This window comes from Thalassophryne amazonica, chromosome 6 (assembly GCF_902500255.1).
Source record: "Thalassophryne amazonica chromosome 6, fThaAma1.1, whole genome shotgun sequence".
NCBI lineage: Eukaryota > Metazoa > Chordata > Actinopteri > Batrachoidiformes > Batrachoididae > Thalassophryne > Thalassophryne amazonica.
In genome coordinates, this window is record NC_047108.1 from 29,691,201 (window position 1) to 29,715,904 (window position 24,704).

General features: G+C 42.7%; 1 long non-coding RNA gene across 2 annotated transcripts; it reads right to left on the reverse strand.

The window, feature by feature from the left end:
• Positions 1-753: 753 nt before the first annotated feature.
• Positions 754-23,540, reverse strand: LOC117511591. 2 transcript variants are annotated; one of them, XR_004560983.1, is made up of 3 exons: positions 23,530-23,540; positions 18,024-18,028; positions 754-908 (listed from the first exon to the last, which is right to left on the reverse strand). It is a non-coding gene; the product is annotated as an uncharacterized LOC117511591 (long non-coding RNA). The 2 variants fall into 2 exon arrangements; XR_004560982.1 differs by lacking the exons at positions 18,024-18,028; positions 23,530-23,540 and adding exons at positions 5,223-5,228; positions 19,126-19,137.
• Positions 23,541-24,704: the final 1,164 nt, after the last annotated feature.

Below are 24,704 nucleotides of genomic sequence, written 5' to 3' on the forward strand. Positions count from 1 at the left end.
GATGGCCGATGGCTGGCTCGAAAGTCCGCGGAGTTAACTTTTCAGCAAAAAAAGAGTAAGTTTCTATCTCATATCATTCAAAAGTTATTTATAATTTAGTAAAGCTTGGTCTTAGCCGTCGTATATGACGGCGACGGCCCCAGAGTGTTAAAAAGGGTCCCTTGCTTTTTATGCAGAGTCACTATAATAGATTCAAGGAGGACCTACCTGACCCAACTGCAGATTGCTTAGAAAATGGGCAGAGTGGCCTTGAACCAGCAACATTCTGTGCTGGAAACAAGTGCACTTAATCACTTAGCCAACACCACTGATATTAAAGCAGTAAAGTGCCCTAAATGTTATTCTTCCAGGCTGAAATTTGATAAGGTTTCCTAAATTGACCCCAAAATTTAAATATTTAAAAATTTATACAGGTGCTCTAAAATTTTGTACATTTGACTTGGTTTGAGATGTTTATATGTGGAATGTGTTTTACATATGCACTTTGACATGTATAAATGTTACTAGATAAACCAGAGAAAAACACAAAACAGCACAAAAATGTGTTTCCATTGTGGTTCACATTACCACAGGCCCAACAATGAGGCTGTTCTGGGTCAAATTTGACTTGTATCTTTTCACATGAATTTAGATTTAGTGTGTGTTAAATCAGGCAGCATGGTGGCTTAGTGGTTAGCACTGTTGCCTCACAGCGAGAAGGTCATGGGTTTGATTCCCACCTGTGGCCTTTCTTTCTTTCTTTCTTTCTTTCTTTCTTTCTTTCTTTCTTTCTTTATTTATTTATTTATTTATTTGTCAAGGACATTGCACAATAAATGTGTTGCACAGACCAGATTTAGCTACAAGCTAATTTTCATCTGTTGTCCCCGGGCAGAAGAAAGAAACAGCAGGTCACAATGTACAAAATACTACAAAATAGAAAAATAGAAAATAGAAAAATAGATACAACCCCCACAAGCACCAACAAGAAACACCAGCAACGGATTACTCATAATTAATTAATGTTTGGTGGAATGTCTCAGTGGAATGGTGTTCTCTGAAACCGAACTGAAGGGGATTCAGAGGGTGGTCACCATAATTTAAATGGTCTCTCAGTTGTATGGCCACGACCTTCTCAACTACCTTAGATATTATAGGTCTTCTGTGTGGAGTTTACGTGTTCTCCCCGTGTTTGCATGGGTTCTCTCTGGGTGCTCCTGCTTCCCCTCAGCCAAAGACATGCAGGTTAGTTGAAATGGAAATTTGAAATTGTCCGTATGTGTGCGTGCGGGTGTGGCTGTGTTTGTTTGTCTATATGTGGCCCTGTGACAGACTGGTCCTGTTCAGGGTGTGCCCTGCCTCCCGCTCTCTATGACTGCTGGGATAGGCTCCAGCCCCCCACAACACTTAATTGGACAAAGCAGTTGAAGATGTGTGTGTGTGTGTGTGTGTGTGTGTGTGTGTGTGTGTGTGTGTGTGTGTGTGTGTGTGTGTGTGTGTGTGTGTGTGTGTGTGTGTGTGTGTGTGCGGGGAGGGGGGGCAAATCAAGGAAAAATTTGGTCTGAGGGTATTTTGAAACTTTGAAACTGTAATTGTCATATTTGTATTTTTTTTTTTTATGGGACAGTGGTTTCAGATTTCAAGGGGAACCTTGACACTGTCACGAGAACTTTCTCTGTTCCCACCACATTTACCCAAATTCCCAGAGAGAGAACCTGGTGGTCTTTGAGGGGTTATGGGTGAATATCGAAACAGTGAAACAGCGTAGGAGTAATCATATATGGTGCACATGTATCAAGCCTGCCCCAACATGGTAATAATATCTATGTTGTGTGTTGAAGTATGATAGACACAAGCAACAGCTGGCTTCCCAGCCGGAGGGGCATTTGTGAAGATGTTTCACTACCGCTTTTCCACATGGACACCTCTCATCAACTCGTGTGGAAGCTGACTGAAGAGAATGGTGCACAGCAACAGGGAGTGACATTGTCAGACACCACACAACTAAAACAGAATTCAAATAAAAACTTGTACTGAAGCTGATATATACAGGAAAATCAATGACAAGATGTAAACAAAAAAAAAAAGGAATGTGGATTATTGGTTACACACATAAGGAACAGAGGTCATACAGAGGACAGAGGGCGCCCTCACATAGACACAAGATATGCATCTACAAAAACAAACATACATTTATTAATGTCAGATAGGCTCTTTATACATTCCAAATTGATGTGTAATTCAAAATTCTGGATTGACACTTATTATGAGGGAATTTTTGGCCTGAGTGAGAATGCTCCAGGAGATATTGTGAAGACATGAAACATTAAGAGTATGTAAGCGTTAATATTGTAACATATCTGCTGCATATTCACACAATGCCATAAGACATGTTCCAAATAGGCACAGCCCCAAGTCAGAAACCACTTGCATGTATGGTATACAAATAATGAATGTTTATGAGTTTAATGATACAAATATTTCATGAGGTGAAAGGTACGTTCCATCTTTTTAAATATTGTTCCAACATTTTCTGATTTGGGATTGTAGCAACACAAAAAAGAGGTTTCTGCATGGAGACGTTTTAGACCCTGTCACATATAGGCAGGGGTGGGCACAGTTCAGCATTATCGAAGCTAATGTTTTTGCTATCGGATTAGCTTTTCAGATAAGTTTAAAACCATCATCGGACCAATTATCTTCTGATAAATTTAGTTCTGAGAACTTTCAGTCCGATAACATTTTTTTTTTTTTTTTTTTTTTTTTGCTAGTAAAGTGAGCAAAGTTTAACGGTCAAAAACGTTTGTAAACCCTAAAATCAAACATTTGAGTCCATCTGTTGTATGTTTGTAGCAGACTGGCTGCCTGTCGCTTGCTGATGATCATCATTAAGCGCAAAACGTGATTGGCCAGTCAACACAGGGAGCATTGTGGGTAGCATGGGAGCAATTTGGTGGGGGATAGGGGGAACATGTCCCCCCCCCACCTTTTCAACCAGGGGGGACAGAATATGGTATGCCCCCCCCCACCTTCTGACATATATGTGTGTACTTGAAACATGCTATACCAGTCTTATGTGCAATATGTCAGTTTTATGTGCAAAACCATGTCAGAATAGTATCTTTGTTTCTGCAAGTTTGTATTTTTAGCAGCATTGACTTTTTTACAACACCTGTTTCTTGTTTGTCACATTCAGAATTTTCTGGGACTGCATTTGCCCAGATTTGAAACCAAAAATAGTTGCCTCTAGGGACTAGTGTCTACACATAAGTATCAATGGACCATATGCTAATTTACTAAATTCTGAAAGTTAGAAAAGGAAATCAGAAAAGCTATCTGGGACCTCAGAAAGCCCATCTGCAATTATTGATCTACAAAATCAGTCTATGCAAGCGAAATTATGTTCAGTATGAGTGTTGTCATTAGTGCCACTTCGAAAATTAAATTCATGATAAGTAATTTATCCTAAACTTATGATCTGTTGTTTTTTCAAACTTATGCAAAAACAAATCTTGAGAAAAAAATACAATATGCGATAGTTAATAATTATTAAGAGCCTGTTCTTTCATATTTATGAATACATTTTACCACACTGCAGTTGTTTTTTAATGAAAACTCAACCTATCATTCTTTTTGAGTTCTACACATGTGGTGATACCTTATTTACACCAGGATGTTAATAAAATTAATACTGGCTATTCTCAGAATAAAGTACTTATATATCCACAGTTTCAAATTGTATAAGTCAAATGGTGTCCACTTTATGGTCTTCTCAAAACATTAAAATTACTGTTCTGGATGCTCAGAATGCATTTGAGCTTATCTAGAAAATGTTGGCTTCTGGGGGCCTAAAGCAGCCCCCAGACCCCTGGCCTATGGGCTTCGGCCCTGCGGGCCTCGCACTTTATCCCCCCTAATTTCTAGTACTAAATTGTGTCCTTGGGTGATACCTTATTTACACCAGGATGTTAATAAAATCAATGCTGGCTATTCACAGAATAAAGTGCTTACAGTGAGGAAAATAAGTATTTGAACACCCTGTGGTTTTGCAAGTTCTCCCACTTAGAAATCATGGAGGGCCCACCCGGAAACCAAACGTTTTTTGAATGTTCATATAACGTTTGCATGCAAACGTTTGCAAACAAGCCATGAACACTGCATGAACGTCAGACGAACAAAGAATGAGGACAGGTAATGTTTGCACATGAACATTGTATGAACAGCTGAAGCAGAACATTCAGTGAACATCTGTATAATGTTCATGTAACATTTTGTATGCAAACATTATATGAACATTATACAAATGTTCATTGAATGTCCTGCTTCAACTGTTCATATAATGTTTGTGGACATTTGTATAATGTTCATATAACGTTCATATATGAACGTTATATGAACATTCCAGAAATTTTCATTGATTGCAAGTGGGACATGTCCCGCTTCAGCTGAACATTACAGAAATTTTCATTAATTGCAATCAATGAAAATTTCTGTAATGTTCAGCTGAAGTGGGACATGTCCCGCTTCAGCTGTTCATGTTTGTATGTTATATATGCCAACATTATACATTTACATGCAGGCATTGGCCTACAATTTGATTGTATGAAAGGTTTACTCTCCATATTGAAAACCAAAAAGTGAAGTAAAACAAACTATGAATGTTTCAAAATTCAGTGTTTTATTCCGATGACTTGGAAATCAAATGAAACAAACCACCCCAAATGTTTTCATGCAGACAAGAAACTTAAGTTATAACACACTGCAAGCAATATTTCCAGAGTGGGAAAGAAAAAAGTACAAAAAGTGAAAAAAAAAAAAATACTGCAAGTTTTATTACATACAGACGTTGAAAATAGTATGGCAGTCAGATACTGTTTGGAAAGTGTAAGTACACGGACCCACAACAGGGGGCGCAAATGAACGGACAATGGAATAGGTCAAATAACACACTTTACTGTTGTGAATATGCACAACAAGGACAACAGATTACAATAAAGGACAAAGTCAAATTCACACAGGTGTCGTGTGGGCAGGCTCGAAGATAGGAGACGCCTCTCCAAAGTAGAACCGGAACCACACGGTTTCCTCCGCCACCAGACCCCGGGAATACTGGAGCCGCCAAGTCCCGAACTCCCAGGTGGCCACTGCCTCCGTGTGTCGGACCTGGTACTGCTGGCGAGGAATAAAGAACAGTTAAAGGAGGGCGCGTTCGCACCCAGGAATCCGAACGGCAGGTAAGCTACCTCCACCTCTCGTTGGGAAGTTCTCTCAGAGAAATGCACAAAGTCACAAAGATCACTGTCAAACAGTTAGCTGAGTACGTTACCTTCTCGGTAGAAACGATATCTCGGCAAAGAGGTGGAGACGTCGTCCTGCTGATATACTCCTGCCGATCAGATGATTGGTAACAGCTGTTGCAGGTGATGCGTGACAGCTGTCACCCTGGCTGCTCCTGTGAGGCGGCTGCGCCCTCTGGTGCCTGGAGCCCGCACTCCAGACAGGGCGCCCTCTGGTGGTGGGCCAGCAGTACCTCCTCTTCTGGCGGCCCACACAACAGATACAACACAATGGAAATGAGCATTATGCTTTATTATATTATCTGTGACATTGAGACATTCACCACATTTTAACGGAGTCTGAAAGAAAAAACAAAAAACAAAGGCGTATCTCCATGTGAGGAAACTGCTCCTCGACCGAGGGAAATGGTAACGTATGGCACTATGGTGTTTTTTTTTTTTTTATGTGGTTTTGGCACTGATCTGACACCCTGCAATTTGGAAGTGGATTCTGCCATGACCTGATGTCATGGTGCATCTCTACTCTGATTGGCTGTCATCACAGTCATCTAAATAATCCACCTCCAGTACCTCTTCAGATTCAGAAGACGACACCCCGGGTGCAGACAGAACTCCACGTGTCTTCTGAAGATTCATTAATGGAAAAAGAGGCTGTTGTCTGGTAGAGCACTCTGGAGATGAGGCCGGAATGTCCTCCTTGGAGTACTCATCAGAGGAGAGAGGCCTACCATTGACAGAGCTGATGGCAATGGCTGGGTGGATTATGGTGTCCTCAGTTGTTTTATTCTCCTTTTTTCTGGTCAGGAAAAAGTTCAGGATGGTCCTGTCTATACTTCCTTGATTCTTCCTCATTGAAGACAGCTTTGGATGCTGTAGCTCCTCTGAAAAAGAGAGCTTTAAATCAGAAGTGTCTGACTCCATGGTATAACTCTCAAACTCGTAGCTTAAAGCAGATAACCCGGAAGTTGGAGAGGAAATGGCGTCTCACTAATTTAGAAGATCTTCACTTAGCCTGGAAAAAGAGTCTGTTGGTCTATAAAAAAGCCCTCCGTAAAGCTAGGACATCTTTCTACTCATCACTAATTGAAGAAAATAAGAACAACCCCAGGTTTCTTTTCAGCACTGTAGCCAGGCTGACAAAGAGTCAGAGCTCTATTGAGCTGAGTATTCCATTAACTTTAACTAGTAATGAGTTCATGACTTTCTTTGCTAACAAAATTTTAACTATTAGAGAAAAAATTACTCATAACCATCCCAAAGACGTATCGTTATCTTTGGCTGCTTTCAGTGATGCCGGTATTTGGTTAGACTCTTTCTCTCCGATTGTTCTGTCTGAGTTATTTTCATTAGTTACTTCATCCAAACCATCAACATGTTTATTAGACCCCATTCCTACCAGGCTGCTCAAGGAAGCCCTACCATTATTTAATGCTTCAATCTTAAATATGATCAATCTATCTTTGTTAGTTGGCTATGTACCACAGGCTTTTAAGGTGGCAGTAATTAAACCATTACTTAAAAAGCCATCACTTGACCCAGCTATCTTAGCTAATTATAGGCCAATCTCCAACCTTCCTTTTCTCTCAAAAATTCTTGAAAGGGTAGTTGTAAAACAGCTAACTGATCATCTGCGGAGGAATGGTCTATTTGAAGAGTTTCAGTCAGGTTTTAGAATTCATCATAGTACAGAAACAGCATTAGTGAAGGTTACAAATGATCTTCTTATGGCCTCGGACAGTGGACTCATCTCTGTGCTTGTTCTGTTAGACCTCAGTGCTGCTTTTGATACTGTTGACCATAAAATTTTATTACAGAGATTAGAGCATGCCATAGGTATTAAAGGCACTGCGCTGCGGTGGTTTGAATCATATTTGTCTAATAGATTACAATTTGTTCATGTAAATGGGGAATCTTCTTCACAGACTAAAGTTAATTATGGAATTCCACAAGGTTCTGTGCTAGGACCAATTTTATTCACTTTATATATGCTTCCCTTAGGCAGTATTATTAGACGGTATTGCTTAAATTTTCATTGTTACGCAGATGATACCCAGCTTTATCTATCCATGAAGCCAGACGACACACACCAATTAGCTAAACTGCAGGATTGTCTTACAGACATAAAGACATGGATGACCTCTAATTTCCTGCTTTTAAACTCAGATAAAACTGAAGTTATTGTACTTGGCCCCACAAATCTTAGAAACATGGTGTCTAACCAGATCCTTACTCTGGATGGCATTACCCTGACCTCTAGTAATACTGTGAGAAATCTTGGAGTCATTTTTGATCAGGATATGTCATTCAAAGCGCATATTAAACAAATATGTAGGACTGCTTTTTTGCATTTACGCAATATCTCTAAAATCAGAAAGGTCTTGTCTCAGAGTGATGCTGAAAAACTAATTCATGCATTTATTTCCTCTAGGCTGGACTATTGTAATTCATTATTATCAGGTTGTCCTAAAAGTTCCCTAAAAAGCCTTCAGTTAATTCAAAATGCTGCAGCTAGAGTGCTGACGGGGACTAGAAGGAGAGAGCATATCTCACCCATATTGGCCTCTCTTCATTGGCTTCCTGTTAATTCTAGAATAGAATTTAAAATTCTTCTTCTTACTTATAAGGTTTTGAATAATCAGGTCCCATCTTATATTAGGGACCTCATAGTACCATATCACCCCAATAGAGCGCTTCGCTCTCAGACTGCAGGCTTACTTGTAGTTCCTAGGGTTTGTAAGAGTAGAATGGGAGGCAGAGCCTTCAGCTTTCAGGCTCCTCTCCTGTGGAACCAGCTCCCAATTCAGATCAGGGAGACAGACACCCTCTCTACTTTTAAGATTAGGCTTAAAACTTTCCTTTTTGCTAAAGCTTATAGTTAGGGCTGGATCAGGTGACCCTGAACCATCCCTTAGTTATGCTGCTATAGACGTAGACTGCTGGGGGGTTCCCATGATGCACTGTTTCTTTCTCTTTTTGCTCTGTATGCACCACTCTGCATTTAATCATTAGTGATCGATCTCTGCTCCCCTCCACAGCATGTCTTTTTCCTGGTTCTCTCCCTCAGCCCCAACCAGTCCCAGCAGGAGACTGCCCCTCCCTGAGCCTGGTTCTGCTGGAGGTTTCTTCCTGTTAAAAGGGAGTTTTTCCTTCCCACTGTAGCCAAGTGCTTGCTCACAGGGGGTCGTTTTGACCGTTGGGGTTTTACATCATTATTGTATGGCCTTGCCTTACAATATAAAGCGCCTTGGGGCAACTGTTTGTTGTGATTTGGCGCTATATAAAAAAAAAATTGATTGATTGATTGATTCTGCTCTGTTGGGACAGCTTCGTATTACGGTACTAATCGTAGAAATTATAGTGTTGCTGTCCATTGATGTAATAGCTATTACAGCTGCCATGACAACCCTATACATTTGTGGAAGATCCCTGGCAAGGCTGCCTTTGGCAGTTCCCGACTTTCCCTGACTGCTGAAGCACTGCCAGAGATAAACTGGGGCTATAGCATACAAGCAGTCCCTGACAATGCTGGTTATAGTATTCTTTCCATGTCCAATTCCAGGGGCATATGCAGTCAAAGCGTTGATGAGGGCATTCCTTCGGCGCCTGGCTCCCTTGTCCTCACCATCAAGTTTCTCATTGGCACTCTTCAGCTGCAAGTTGAAAATTGCCATTGTTATTCATAAGAAATGAGACACATTTTACTATTAAGATACTATACAATTTCAGCAGCATGGTCAGAATTGGTATTCTCAACCCAACAACCTATTGTACAGGCCCTATATTTTTTATCAAGCTGTTTATACTGGTTGCAGAATTTTCTCAAGTTATGTAGTTATCAGCTACCACAATGGAGAAAACTCAGAAGTGGTATATGCCATAAATACAGCATGTTGTTTCATAATATACTCTAAAAAAAATAAAACAAAATTTTGTTAAGTGAAGAGGATAGACAAATGTAAAATGTATTAACTCACTTCTTCAAGTGACTTTACAGGAAGGCCCAAGACTTCCAGGCACTGCTTGTAATTTGCTGTAGCTCACATTTCCGGATTAGAGCTGGACATTCTTCTAACAATCATCTCAGTAGCATCCTCATCATCAAGTTCAAGTTCCCTCTCCTGGTATGTTCGGGAACGGACACTTTATGTGAGCAATGCATCAACTTTGCAGATGAGGTCATTCTGCTTCTCCTGGAACATAAAATGTGCACACAAATATTACTACCTTAATACAGAAGTTCCCATTGACACCCCCCCCCCCCCAATCTACAACAAAATCAGTTTTTAGTTGGGACAGGTCACTTTTTTTTTTGCCCTAGAGAGAGTATACAGTTTTGTGTGTGTGTGTGTGTGTGTATGTATATATATATATATATATATATATATATATATATATATATATATATATATATATATATATATATATATATATATACACACACACACACACACCATGGTCAGTGAGAATTACATGTCTAACTGGCGTGCATTATTTTTGTGAATACGCACACGTAGTTCAGCAAGTTAAGTCAGTGTAATATCACTCCGTTGTGGTCGGCACCACAGCAACGCACAAATCATTTGGCACAGATCAGCTGTGTTTTGACAGGTGAATAACAGAAACGTGATAAAACACGGATTTCCAAGTGAATTTTAATATTTTTGGCCTAAATTAAATGTTTGAGGAATGGGAAGAGGAGGAGAGCAAATAGTGCAGCAGATTTGAGAATATTTACAGGGGAATCTTTCAAATGGTGATACAAGCACCAAATTCAACACAAATAGTCCTTACACATTACTCTTTTGAAAAAGCAGAGTATCCACTCGATTTTTCAATAGGCAGTCAGGTAGGGGTCAATGAGAATTACACAGGGATCAAAATTAAAAGATGCTGCAATCATATTGAAAACTATACCACATTATTCGTCCAACCATAAAGATTCCAAAAGATATAGTTTGGACTATCTTTGACTGAATGTTCCGAAGTTATGGGTCAAAAATAGCAAAAAACTGTGACAAAGCTTAATTTCAGTTTGTACGGGAGGCAAAAGTTCCAAGCTCCAATTTTGGTAAATAGTGATAAACAATAAATAGTGGTAATGTTGTGTGGGCCGCTGAAGAGGAGGTACTGCTGGCCCACCACCACCAGAGGGCGCCCTGCCTGGAGTGCGGGCTCCAGGCACCAGAGGGCGCTGCTGCCTCACAGGAGCAGCCGGGGTGACAGCTGTCACTTATCACCGACGACAGCTGTCATCAATCACCAGATCTACAGAGGTATATCAGCAAGACGGCATCTCCACCTCATTGCCGAGATATCGCTCTACTAAGGAGGTAATATTCTCAGCTGACTGTGTTTGTTGACAGGAATATCTGTTACTTGTGTGAGTTGGACAGTATTCATTCTGTTCCTTTTTTCGACGAGAGGTGGAGGTGTTTTCCCACCATACGTGTTGCTGGGTGCACACGCACCCACTTCTAACTGTGTTTGCTCCTCGCCAGCAGTACCAGATCCGACACGCGGAGGCAGTGGTCACCTGGGAGTTCGGGACTTGGCGGCTCCAGTATTCCCGGGGTTCGGTGGCGGAGGAAATCGTGTGGTTCCGGTTCGACTTCGGACCGATGTCTCCTATCTTCGAGCCTGCCCACATGACATCTTGTATTTGACTTCATTCACTATTGTAATCGGTTGTTGTTGTGCATTTTCACAACAGTAAAGGGTTGTATTTGGCTTTATCCATTGTCCGTTCATTTGCGCCCCCTGTTGTGGGTCCGTGCTCCTACACTTTCCCAACAGGATATCTCGGCCAACGTCATGGATCCCGAGGGGCGTCAACCGGCTGTTGAACGGCCAATGGAAGAACAGGGCGCACAGGCGTCCGCAGGAGGAGTGATCGGTGAGTTGCAGCGAATCGTCACCGCTTTCACGGCTCGGATGGATTTAATGACCGAGCAGAACGTCCTCCTTAACCGCAGGGTGGAGGCTCTCGCCGCACAGGTGGAAGCGCGCCCTCAGGGCGATGCTGCGGCTCTCCCTCCTTTCTACCCTGTGCGTAACAGTGACATTCCACAGGTCGTTCAACGACCCCTCCCACCATCCCCGGAAGCATACATAAGCCCGCCAGAGCCGTACGACGGTTGTGTGGAGACGTGCGCTGATTTCCTTATGCAGTGTTCGCTCGTCTTCGCACAACATCCCGTTATGTATGCGACTGATGCTAGTAAAGTAGCTTATGTCATAAATTTGCTTCGTGGTGAGGCACGCGCTTGGGCTACAGCACTCTGGGAGCAGAATTCACGGCTCCTTCAGGTGTATGATGGGTTTGTGAGGGAGTTCAGAACAGTGTTCGATCACCCAAATAGAGGTGAGACCGCTTAAGCCGTGATGCTGTCAATGAGACAGGGGCGCCGGAGTGCAGCTGCCTATGCAGTCGACTTCCGCATCGCGGCTGCAAGGTCCGGCTGGAATAGCACTGCCCTCCGCGCCGCCTTTGTAAACGGACTGTCACTGGTTCTAAAGGAGCACCTGGTGGCTAAGGACGAACCGCGGGATTTAGATGGGCTAATCGATCTCGTCATACGATTAGACAATCGGTTAGAAGAACGCCGTCGGGAACGAGACGAAGGGCGTGGCCGGGCACGCGTCGTTCCTCTCCCTTCCAGTTCCGACCGCGTTCCGCCCTCCCCACGCTCCACGGCCCCTGCGCTCCGTGTGGTGACAGCTCCCCCTGCTGACGAAGCTATGGACACGAGCAGGGCCACATTTAGGGCACCAGATAGACAGAGGAGGCTGGCCCGCGGAGCGTGTTTTGTTTGTGGCTCGATAGAGCATCAGGTAAGAGACTGCCCCGAGCGGTTAAACGCCAACGCCCGCCCCTAGAAACTGGGCTAGGGGTGGGCTGAGACATTCACGTGGGACACACCCACATTGCCACACGACTCCCAGTTACAATCCTTTATGAGGATTTAACCCTGAAGGCCCCAGCACTGGTGGACACGGGCTCTGAAGGGAATCTGTTAGACAGCAGATGGGCCAGGGAGATAGGGCTCCCTCTGGTTGCTCTTACCTCGCCTGTGCAGGTACGGGCACTAGATGGCTCCCTCCTCCCTCCAATCACACACAGGACACCACCAGTAACTCTGGTGGTGTCAGGAAATCACCAGGAGGAGATTGAGTTTTTTGTGACTCCAACTACCTCCCGTGTGATTTTAGGGTTCCCTTGGATGTTAAAACACAATCCCCGGATCGATTGGCCGTCCGGGGTAGTGGTTCAGTGGAGCGAGACCTGCCATCGGGTATGTTTAGGTTCCTCGGTTCCTCCCGGTTCCCAGGCTAAGGAGGATGTCAGAGTCCCACCCAATCTAGGGACGGTGCAGGTGGAGTACCACGATCTTGTGGATGTGTTCAGCAAGGATCTGGCGCTCACCCTTCCCCCCCACCGTCCGTACGATTGTGCCATTGATTTGGTTCCAGGCGGTGAGTTCCCGTCCAGCAGGCTGTACAACCTCTCACGGCCTGAGCGCGAATCAATGAAGACCTACATCCGGGACTCTTTAGCCGCCGGGTTGATCCGGAATTCCACCTCCCCGATGGGTGCAACTTTCTTTTTTGTGGGTAAAAAAGATGGCGGACTTCGTCCATGCATTGATTACAGGGGACTGAACGAAATCACGGTTCGTAATCGATACCCGTTGCCCCTGTTGGATTCGGTGTTCACGCCCCTGCATGGAGCCCGAATATTCACCAAACTGGATCTTAGAAATGCGTATCACCTGGTTCGGATCCGGAAGGGAGACGAGTGGAAGACGGCATTTAACACCCCCTTAGGTCACTTTGAGTACCTGGTCATGCCGTTCGGTCTTACAAACGCCCCCGCGACGTTCCAAGCTTTGGTTAATGATGTCTTGCGGGACTTCCTGCACCGATTCGTCTTCGTGTATCTAGACGATATACTCATCTTTTCTCCGGATCCTGAGACCCATGTCCGACATGTACGTCAGGTCCTGCAGCGGTTGTTGGAGAACCGGCTGTTTGTGAAGGGCGAGAAGTGTGAGTTCCACCGCACATCTTTGTCCTTCCTGGGATGTATCATCTCCTCCAACTCCGTCGCTCCTGATCCGGCCAAGGTTGCGGCAGTGAGAGACTGGCCCCAACCCACAAGCCGTAGGAAGCTGCAACAGTTCCTCGGCTTTGCTAATTTCTACAGGAGGTTCATTAAGGGCTACAGTCAGGTAGTTAGCCCCCTGACAGCCCTGACCTCACCAAAAGTCCCCTTCACCTGGTCGGATCGTTGCGATGCCGCGTTCAAGGAGTTGAAACGGCGCTTCTCGTCTGCACCCGTTCTGGTGCAGCCCGATCCTAGCCGCCAGTTAGTGGTTGAAGTGGACGCCTCGGACTCAGGGATAGGAGCTGTGCTGTCCCAGAGCGGGAAGACCGATAAGGTCCTTCACCCGTGTGCCTATTTTTCCCGCAGGTTAACCCCGGCCGAACGGAACTATGACGTCGGCAATCGAGAACTCCTTGCGGTGAAAGAGGCTCTAGAAGAGTGGAGACATCTGTTGGAGGGAACGTCCGTGCCATTCACGGTTTTCACTGACCACCGGAACCTGGAGTATATCAGGACCGCCAAGCGGCTGAATCCCAGGCAAGCCCGCTGGTCACTGTTCTTCGGCCGTTTTGACTTCCGGATCACCTACCGTCCCGGGACCAAAAACCAGAGGTCGGATGCTTTGTCCCGGGTACATGAAGACGAAGTCAAAACGGAGTTGTCGGATCCACCGGAACCCATCATCCCGGAGTCCACTATCATGGCCACCCTCACCTGGGACGTAGAGAGAACCGTCCGGGAGGCCCTGGCACGAAGCCCGGACCCCGGAACTGGACCGAAGAATAGACTTTACGTCCCACCAGAAGCTAGGGCTGCAGTCCTGGACTTCTGTCACGGCTCTAAGCTCTCCTGTCATCCAGGGGTGCGAAGAACCGTGGCAGTTGTCCGGCAGCGCTTCTGGTGGGCGTCCCTAGAGGCCGACGTCCGGGAGTATATCCAGGCCTGTACCACCTGCGCCAGGGGCAAGGCCGACCATCGCAAGGCTTCGGGATTGTTACAGCCGCTGCCCGTGCCTCATCGCCCCTGGTCCCACATCGGCCTGGATTTTGTCACGGGCCTCCCGCCGTCCCAGGGCAACACCACCATTCTCACGATAGTGGACCGATTCTCCAAGGCGGCCCACATCGTGGCCCTCCCGAAGCTCCCAACAGCCCAGGAGACAGCGGACCTCCTGGTCCACCACGTCGTCCGGCTGCATGGGATTCCAACAGATATTGTCTCCGATCGCGGTCCCCAGTTCTCCTCGCACGTCTGGAGGAGCTTCTGCCGGGAACTGGGGGCCACGGTCAGTCTCTCATCCGGGTATCATCCCCAAACCAACGGGCAAGCAGAACGGGCCAATCAAGAGATGGAGCAGACCCTGCGTTGCGTGACAGCCGCGCACCCGGCGGCCTGGAGTACCCATCTGGCCTGGATCGAGTATGCCCACAACAGCCAAGTGTCGTCCGCCACCGGCCTCTCCCCTTTTGAGGTGTGTCTGGGGTATCAGCCCCCATTGTTCCCGGTGGTTGAGGGAGAGGTCGGTGTGCCCTCGGTCCAGGCCCACCTGCGGAAGTGCCGTCGGGTGTGGCGTGCCGCCCGTTCTGCTTTGCTGAGGGCCCGGATGAGGACAAAGGCCCATGCAGACCGGCAGCGGACCCCGGCTCCTACGTATCGTCCTGGGCAGGAAGTGTGGTTGTCAACCAAGGACATTCCACTGCAAGTGGCCTCCCCAAAATTACAGGAACGGTACATAGGTCCATTTAAGATTCTCAAGGTCATCAGTCCTGCCGCAGTGAGGCTTCAGCTTCCGGCCTCACTGCGGATCCATCCCGTGTTCCACGTGTCCAGGATTAAACCGCATCACACCTCACCCCTCTGCACTTCGGGTCCGACACCACCTCCTGCCCGGATCATCGATGGCGAGCCGGCTTGGACAGTGCGCTGGCTTTTGGATGTCCGACGGATGGGCCGGGGCTTCCAGTATTTGGTGGACTGGGAGGGGTACGGCCCCGAAGAACGCTCCTGGGTGAAGAAGAGCTTCATCCTGGACCCGGCCCTCCTGGCCGACTTCTACCGCCGCCACTCGGACAAGCCCGGTCGGGCGCCAGGAGGCGCCCGTTGAGGGAGGGGTCCTGTTGTGTGGGCCGCTGAAGAGGAGGTACTGCTGGCCCACCACCACCAGAGGGCGCCCTGCCTGGAGTGCGGGCTCCAGGCACCAGAGGGCGCTGCCGCCTCACAGGAGCAGCCGGGGTGACAGCTGTCACTTATCACCGACGACAGCTGTCATCAATCACCAGATCTACAGAGGTATATCAGCAAGACGGCATCTCCACCTCATTGCCGAGATATCGCTCTACTAAGGAGGTAATATTCTCAGCTGACTGTGTTTGTTGACAGGAATATCTGTTACTTGTGTGAGTTGGACAGTATTCATTCTGTTCCTTTTTTCGACGAGAGGTGGAGGTGTTTTCCCACCATACGTGTTGCTGGGTGCACACGCACCCACTTCTAACTGTGTTTGCTCCTCGCCAGCAGTACCAGATCCGACACGCGGAGGCAGTGGTCACCTGGGAGTTCGGGACTTGGCGGCTCCAGTATTCCCGGGGTTCGGTGGCGGAGGAAATCGTGTGGTTCCGGTTCGACTTCGGACCGATGTCTCCTATGTTCGAGCCTGCCCACATGACATCTTGTATTTGACTTCATTCACTATTGTAATCGGTTGTTGTTGTGCATTTTCACAACAGTAAAGGGTTGTATTTGGCTTTATCCATTGTCCGTTCATTTGTGCCCCCTGTTGTGGGTCCGTGCTCCTACACTTTCCCAACAGGTAAACGTGAATAGTGATGGAGCAACTTTAATTTTGGCCCCCTGTACAAACTGAGGTTGACCTTTGTTACCATTTATGCTGTTTTCACACCATAACGTCAAGACATTTAATCAAAGATAGACTAAGTGATACCTTTTTGGTATCTGTATGATCAGATGAATATGGTATACTTTTCAATATGATTGGAGCATTTGTAAATCTTGACCTCTGTAATTCTTCATTGACCCCTACTTGGCCGCCTACTGAACAATCAAGTGGATAGTCTGGTTTCTCAAAAGAATAATGTCTAAAGAATACATGTCCCAAATTTGGTGCTTGTATCACCATTTGAAAGATTGTTTCAGTTATCTACTGCACTAAAACAAGAAGAACAGCAAAAGCAACGGCATAAAGATTTAACATCCGACGACCTGGACAAGATTGAAGACAGGAAAGAAGATGATAACGGTTGGCAAGGATGAAAATATCTTGAGACTGGCATAAACTAGTCCCAAATACTTACGCATTTTTAATCAAGTTCTGTTAACTTAAATAAGTATTTGTGTGTTAGTTCACTGTGTGGGACCATGGTATAAGGATTAAACAACTTGAAGCCATGCATTATACGGTTTGAACGCACGAGGCGGAGTCTAAAACACCACAACGTGAAGCAGAGCGGTGTTACTCCACGAAGTGCTCACACACACACACACACACACACAGTCAAGCTGGAAAAGGGTTAGGGTGTGCCGAGTGCACAGTGTTTCATAGTCTCCTAGTTCGCATACAGCACAACATGAGCTTTGAACTCAGTGTTGTTAAAAAGCGGTCTCCTTTTGCATACGTCATTTCAGACCGCCAGCAGTGATTCACAGATTTTCACCTTGTTCTTATTCTAAAGTCAGTTTAAAGCACAAACAAGGCAATGTTCTGTTAATTTGCTGCTGACTGTCCGAAATGACACATGCGCAGTACACAAAAGGGGACAGTTCAAACTGTGACACAGGGACCAGTGCATTAGTGCTAGGCCACCACAGCTCCCTTTATAATTGTATAATATAAAAAGGTAAAACTTGAGTAAATTAAACATACCATCAATATGCCCAGCATCTGCATGATGCTGCCAAGTCCTTCTGTTGGCGTCAACTCAACACAAGGAATCTCAGACAGCTGTGCATCTGCAGCAGAAACACTTGCCAAATGACGACATGCCGTAAGCTCAGCCGCAGGTCTTCTTGCAGATGACAAAGCTTCAAAAAACAAAAGCAGTGACATATATATAATCACCATTTCCAAGAAAATTACAAACATATGGAAACACAACCACTAACTGGCTAGACAAGAGAATGTGCAAGATGCATAATCACTAAACCTCTGTATTATCACCCCAGACTTATTACACCTATACAAATTTTTTCAATGTACATTATATGAAAACTTGTAGACTCTAGAGCAGGGGTAGGCAACTTGTTGACCAGAATGGGCCATTAGGGTGCAGGTTTTCTTTGCAGCCACTGACTCCACCAGGTGATTTCACTGATTAAATCTGCTCAAAGTGATATTAATCAATGAAATCACCTGGTGGAGTCAGTGGCTGCAAAGAAAACCTGCACCCTCTTGGCCCTTTCTGGAACAAGTTGCCCACCCCTGATCTTGAGCATCCTTTAGAGAATTTGTCAACAGATGCTGTCTGCAGGACATGCGTCTTCACACAACTGCCGGCACATGTTCAGAAGGTGTCAGTTCTCAGTCAAGACTAGCTGATGTTTCTATGCCAAAAGAAAATAAACACTCAATATTAAAAGTAAGTCGCTGTACAATCTCATTTAAACAAAATACAAACCTGTGGATTCACTACTACTTTCCGATTTAGACTGATCGGGCTGTTGGTGTGACTGAACTGCCATCATGGCGTTTGGCTCAGGCTCAACCGGTTGGTCGGATGGAATCACTGATGTGGCAGCTCTTATGACAGCAGGCATGGTTACTTTTGAAAAGAAAAATAAACAATAACCCAAAAAATTATTATTATTGGTCGCATTTGTAAAGGGGAAACAAACAATTTGAAGTAATTACACATGCAAAACCTATGGCAGTAATGAAAGTTACAATCAATAATTAAATATTCACACAAAAATATAAAACAGTTGTGGCAATGCAAAAACACAACTGAATCAAACTTATTTTCACAAAGTCTCTTTCTGTGCACTAACGTTATTTGAACTTCAATTTCCTGAATGCCTATAAATTTTAATTCTGGTTATAAAAAGTTATGTACATTGAGAGGAAGGATAAATAAATAATAAATAAAGCATGTAAATGATAAAATACTCACATGGGCATATAAAAACAATATTACGCAAAAGAGACATCTAAAGGTCTCTTTTCAAATTTATATTCTGCTCCGAGTTGTAGATATATATATATATATATATATATATATATATATATATATATATAGCGAGCACATTTACTGGATCAGAACCACTGAAAATGCTACAAAGGACAAAGGGGTTTCCTTTGTTTTCACTTACTTTAAAATGGTGACTAGGGTGCGCTTCAGATCACGTGACCAGTGTCCCAGATGTCCGTTTTCCTCGATTAATACAAGTTCAGCTCTGTTGAAATAAAACAATTGGGGTTATATTTTTTTTGTTTTTTAATGCAAAAATATATTGAAAAAGACAAAACAATTAATGTGCAACATTATATTAACTTAGATTTTGACAGAAACATGCAAAAAAGAACTTTGATATTACAAACATTACAACATAAATGTCATATTTGTCTATTATTCCTGTTTAGAATGCATTGGAAGTTCTGTATCCCCTGTCTTTATAGCTGGTCCTACACCCTACCATCAGGTATTCTGTCTGGGCCATACTAAAATATGAAATGGAGACTACTAATCACGAAATGGGGTACAATGTAACAAAATGGAGCAGAGTGAACCAGACTCCAATAATTACTTCTATTTAATTGTTTAGCTTTTGTTTTTGTAAGATGGCCTCAGTATACATTATAATTGTCTTAGCAAGTTTTCAGGGTATCATGCAGCAGTCTCTTATTAACGTAATAAAAAGCAGAAAAAAAATTACATTTTTGTAGTATAACATTCTACAATTGTCATCATGTGGATTCTCTATATGTTTGACTGCAGCGACTCTCTGACACGCAAGGGATTATGGGATACATCAATAGGGCGAATTGGAATTGAAGGCCTCGATCTGGGGATTTTTTCAGGCCTACTGCGTTTTTTTTTTTCGTTCCAGCATAATAAATGTAAAATGTCAAGTATTATTCGAACTTCAAATTTATTATTAACAAGCCACGAACTGCATGACTCGCGGCAATGGTTTAATGTTGTTTTGGAGACGATAATAATTAAGATTTGTGCCAAGCCATCCAGGCCGTGGATTGATCAGATAAACAAGTTGTTGCTAAATACAGACCTCTATCCAAACTTTTAGACAGGTCAGCTATGTCGTGAGCATAACATATACATGCTTTTTCATTGTTATGTAAGTCCAAAGTGTGTTTCTTAAGAAATTAAAGACGGTAAATCAATGGAAAGACGCAATCAGATCAGTTCAAAAAGAAAACATCACAGTTATAACGTAAAAACGACAATAAGTATAATATGGAGACCAGCGTATAACCACGACGTTCCGATAATTTTTGCAGTATGTTTGAAAGCGTTGCAATAGATATTTCTTACCTGATGGCGATAGATTTTAATTCACAAATTCGGCGCACCTCTCTCCAAGCTCCCAAACCGCAAAATGGAGATGGGAAACGAAGGCCGTACTCATGTGCCCTTCAGGTCTCAAATCTCGCGCAAATCACGCGCGATTTTAAAGGTACTGGGCTTGCGGGGAGTCGCGTGCGACCAACAAACTTCTTGATTACACACAAAAAAGAAGGAAAAAAAAAACCGCTCGACAAATTAATACAGCCAAATATAAACACAAAAAATGCTCTGCAAATTACCATGACACAACCAACAAACACACAAAAAATTCTCTGCAAATTAAGGCAAATAAATAGACAAACATTCAATGTTTGATACATGCAAATGTTCGCTTCCAAACATAACGATCATATAAACACAATAAAAAAATAAAATACAAAAAAAGCACCCAGCAAATTACACAACCAAACATAAAGGCTGCACTTTACCTCTGCATACCCTAAGGCTGTTGTGACCAGAGAATCCTGAGTTGTGCAGTGAGGTGCCGTACAAAAATGCAACAAAAAGAAAAAAAAAAACATCTCTGCACCACACAACCAAATATAAACACAACAAAAAATACGCTGCAAATCACCACATATCAAGGCTCTGCTATATCATGACGCAACCAAATGAAAACACAGCCAAAAAAAAAAAAAAACGCTCCGCTATGGCAACCAAACACTCTATGAACGTTTGATACGTACGTTTGCAAATGTTCGCTTCCATGCAAACATCACACAAACATCGCGAACATTACATGAACGCTCTCAAACTTGCTGAACAATAAGCAAACATTCTATGAACATTTGCTCGCAAATGTTCGCTTATGACCTGTAAAAAATATTATTTGTCTATGAGCTGTTTTATTTAAATGTCAGTGTTTCCTGCTCATGCATGTTGAAAACATTATTTTGTAAATCAATTTTTAATACCTTTATATATTTTCCTTATTTACAAAAATGTTAAAGATATTATGCTTTTATAAAATTTATACTTATAATAAGACTTATAATAAGCTGGCATTGCAATCTGTTTCCATAAAAAAAATATATTTTTGGTAGCTGACAATCTAGTGACTTAAATTATTTTGCAAAAATTAATATTTCAACAGATTGCATGTTTATGCAAGTTGCCCAAGACATGTTTTCTGTCAGTTTATCACAGTAATCTTGAAATTCTATATTCAGTATAGGCCTGAATAAATCATAAATAGACAAATTATTGGTTACCATGGTAGAGTGCTTAAATTATTTCCTGTTCATTCTACCTATGTTTGCATACATGATTTAAATGGAGTCCAACATTAACTTTCTGTAGGCAAAATGATATTTATTGTTTTCCTAGCTGTATATGAAATTTTACAAAATTTTAGAATATATATATTTTTATTTAGAGGCAAGCTTTGCACATACACCATGAACATTATGTGAATGTTCGCAAACACACTGAACATTAAGCATACATTCTATAAACATTTGATTGATTTTTGCAAATGTTTCCTTACATGTTTGTCTAATGTTTGCTTCCATGCAAACATTAGACAAACATCACAAACATTATATGAATGTTCGCAAACTTGCTGAACATTAAATGAACATTCTATGAATGTTCAGTTGATGTTCACAAATTTTCGCCTCCATGCAAACTTGGTGAACAGTAAACAAACATTCTATGAACATTTGTTTGATGTTTGCAAATGTTCGCTTCCGGGTGGGGGGTCTGAAATTTTCATCTTAGGTGCATGTCCACTGTGAGATTTTTCTGTGTAGGCTCTCAGTTGTCCAGGTGGTTTCCATAGTAGAGAAGTACTCTTGTAGAGAGGAAGTTTCTTCTCTACAAGAGTCAGACAGAAGTCAGACTTCCAGAGCAAGAATTTTAGCTGAGGAAGCTTCTGCGATTTGAAGCGAAACGTCCTCGCGTCAAGCAACCCAGTCCAGTCGAAGATTCAAGCTTCTCTACTATGTCCGCTGTGAGAGACATAATCTAAAAAAAAAAATCTGTAAATCACAATGTATGATTTTTTTAATAATTTATTTGTATTTATTAGTATCTGTGACACCACAGGCAGGTGCACCCCACTGCTGCCTCATGCGCTTCATTGCACACGTCAGAGGCTCATACCTGAATGGATCTCACCACTGTAATATACATATTATTACTTGATCACCATCTAACTCTGTAGGATATAGAGAATTTACATGCCTTGCAAGGGGGCACCAATATAAAATATGTAGCGAAACTCTAAATCGCCCACGGGCATACCAAAATAAAATGTAACGAAATTACATTAATTATTTGGAATGAATGGCACTTCACACGGGCATCAATTTAATGTAGTGAACAAGTAGTTAAGCCTCGCAATGTGTTATTGGCCTCACGGAGAGCACCAAAATATGTAGTGAAATATTATTAAACTCCCAAATTGAATTAGATTGGCCTAGACCTCATTTAATGGGTCACCAAAATAAGTAACAATTTTAGGGTTTAATAATTATTTATACATCCTCAGGGCACCACCTATTTAAAGCATAGGTACTTTAATTTAAACATTCATTAATTTATCAGTCTCAAACTAATCAGTCTCAATTTTAATTAATCAGCCTCGGGTTTGAAAGTCTGAATTCTACAATACAATTGACCAAGGATTTCCTTCTGAACACAAAATGAACCACAGCAGAAATATTTACATTTTATTTACAAATAAACAAGAAATGAACAGTTTACTGGCATTTTGAGTGGACAGTGATTAAATAAGTTCATTTATGGAAACAATTTGCTTACTCATGAGATGTTGAAAGAAAGTAGAGAGATAAAGCTTAAAGACTTTAAGTAAATAAATCTGATTAGAATTTAGTGATGAAATTTGTAGCCAATTATTAAGAAAAATTATTAAACAAACACATGAATATGTTTAAAAAGAAGCCACTTTGCATCCATTGACAACAAAATCCTTTTTCTGGAACCTTTAACTGGGTCACTGAGCTGATCTGTTGACGAGGGGGTTTGGATGACGCGTCCATCCTTTGTTGATGTGTTAGGCTCTTTGGAGCATGCTCACTTGGGTCAGGGGTTAACTCAGTGGTCTCCCCAGGTGATCCCAAGGCTTCAGCATCCACTTCAGCGTCGGCTGGCTTTACCAACAGGATGGCTGATAGTCTGAAATCAGCTCCGTGGTCAGCATGCTTGACCCCAGAGGTGGAAGGTGTTTGTTGAAAATGGGTTCTGGTAGCTTTTAGAATGTTTGTTGGAGCCAGATTAAAAGTCTTTGTGAATTTAGATTAAAAGTAAAAACTTTAAGAGCAGCATTGTACAGAAAAGGAAAGTCGCTTTTCTGTAAATTCGCTATTATTTTGAAAAGTTCAGATTGGAAGTTCTCTTAAAAATTTGAAACACTTGACAAACCTTAAAAGCGTCAGGCTATTACTTTGTTAAGAGGTTATCAAAGAATAACAACTATTGAAACAACAAATGATTATTATATTGTGCGCACGTTTTATTATATTGTGCGCTCATTTTATGATATTGCACGAACGTTTTAGTATATTGTGCGCTCATTTTATGATATTGTGTGCACGTTTTAAGCATTGTTTGAGTAAAACAAGGGCATGATCTACTTAAAAGTGGCCACAATTTGTAAAACGTGTACTCAATATTGTCTTGACACATAAATGTTGACTATTAGCCAACAAACCAGGAGACAGTGTAATACATTTCCCCATTAGAAATGGATCTGGTCAGGGTATATCATCATGGTTTGGGCGCACAAGGACATAAAGAACTCTGGTTACCCAGCATGGCATCATCTGGAATTTAAGCATATTAAAAAGGATGCTGAGGGCGAAGCGTCTCCCCGTCGTGAGGATGACAATGTAGGTCATATCATTTTGAATGAAAGGAAGACGTGCGCGCGTTTTATTATAATTTGAGAGCTCAATTAAAGGAAAACGTGCGCACGTTTTGTTAATTTAAGGGCTCAATTAAAGGAAAACGTGCACACATTTTATTAATTTGAGGGCTCAATTAAAGGAAAAGGTGCACACGAATTATCACGGCCAGGAAAACGTGTGCACCTTTTATTAATTTGAGAGCACGTTTTATTAATTTGTGGGCTCAATTAAAGGAAAACATGCACACAAATTATCATGGCCAGAAACAAAATCTCACTTTAAGTGAACTCTCCCGGGTTCCGTATGAATTTGATTAAGAAATTAAATATTTTATTCATTCAGTTGTAGAATTGTTTCAGTTAAAATATTGGCTTTAGGTAATAACCAATTTGGTTGTAGGATTACTTCAGTGTTCAAAGAATTAATTTGGAAAATCAAAAAGAGTAAAAATGCAAAATTAGACAAATGTCATAAATCAGAATACAAATTAATTCGATTTAGAGTTGTGTTATCTCAATTTATTAAAGTGAAGGAGTTAGTTACTAACACTTTATTTTCCACTGGAATCAGGATTGTACCAGCTTAATGTTTAAAAGTGATATAAGTGCAATAAGTTTAATTGATCAGTGTCAGTTATTCACAAAAGAAAGCTGGTCAACTATTTATGAATTGGGCTTTATCTTTTTGGAGGTAAGTAGGATGCAATGCGGTCCTCCACCTATAGGTGGGATCACTGCTCAAAAGGCTTGAAGAGTCAAGAAGAAGAAAGGAACAGGAGGGGTTCCCCCCACTTGTTTCCAGGTTTGATGGCGGTCCCAGGTGGACTTTATTGACTCTGCTTAAGAAGAAATACATTTTGGTAAACTATCTTCTGGCTGTTTTGGGTCCTGTCGACGACTGTCGCTTAAGCACTGCA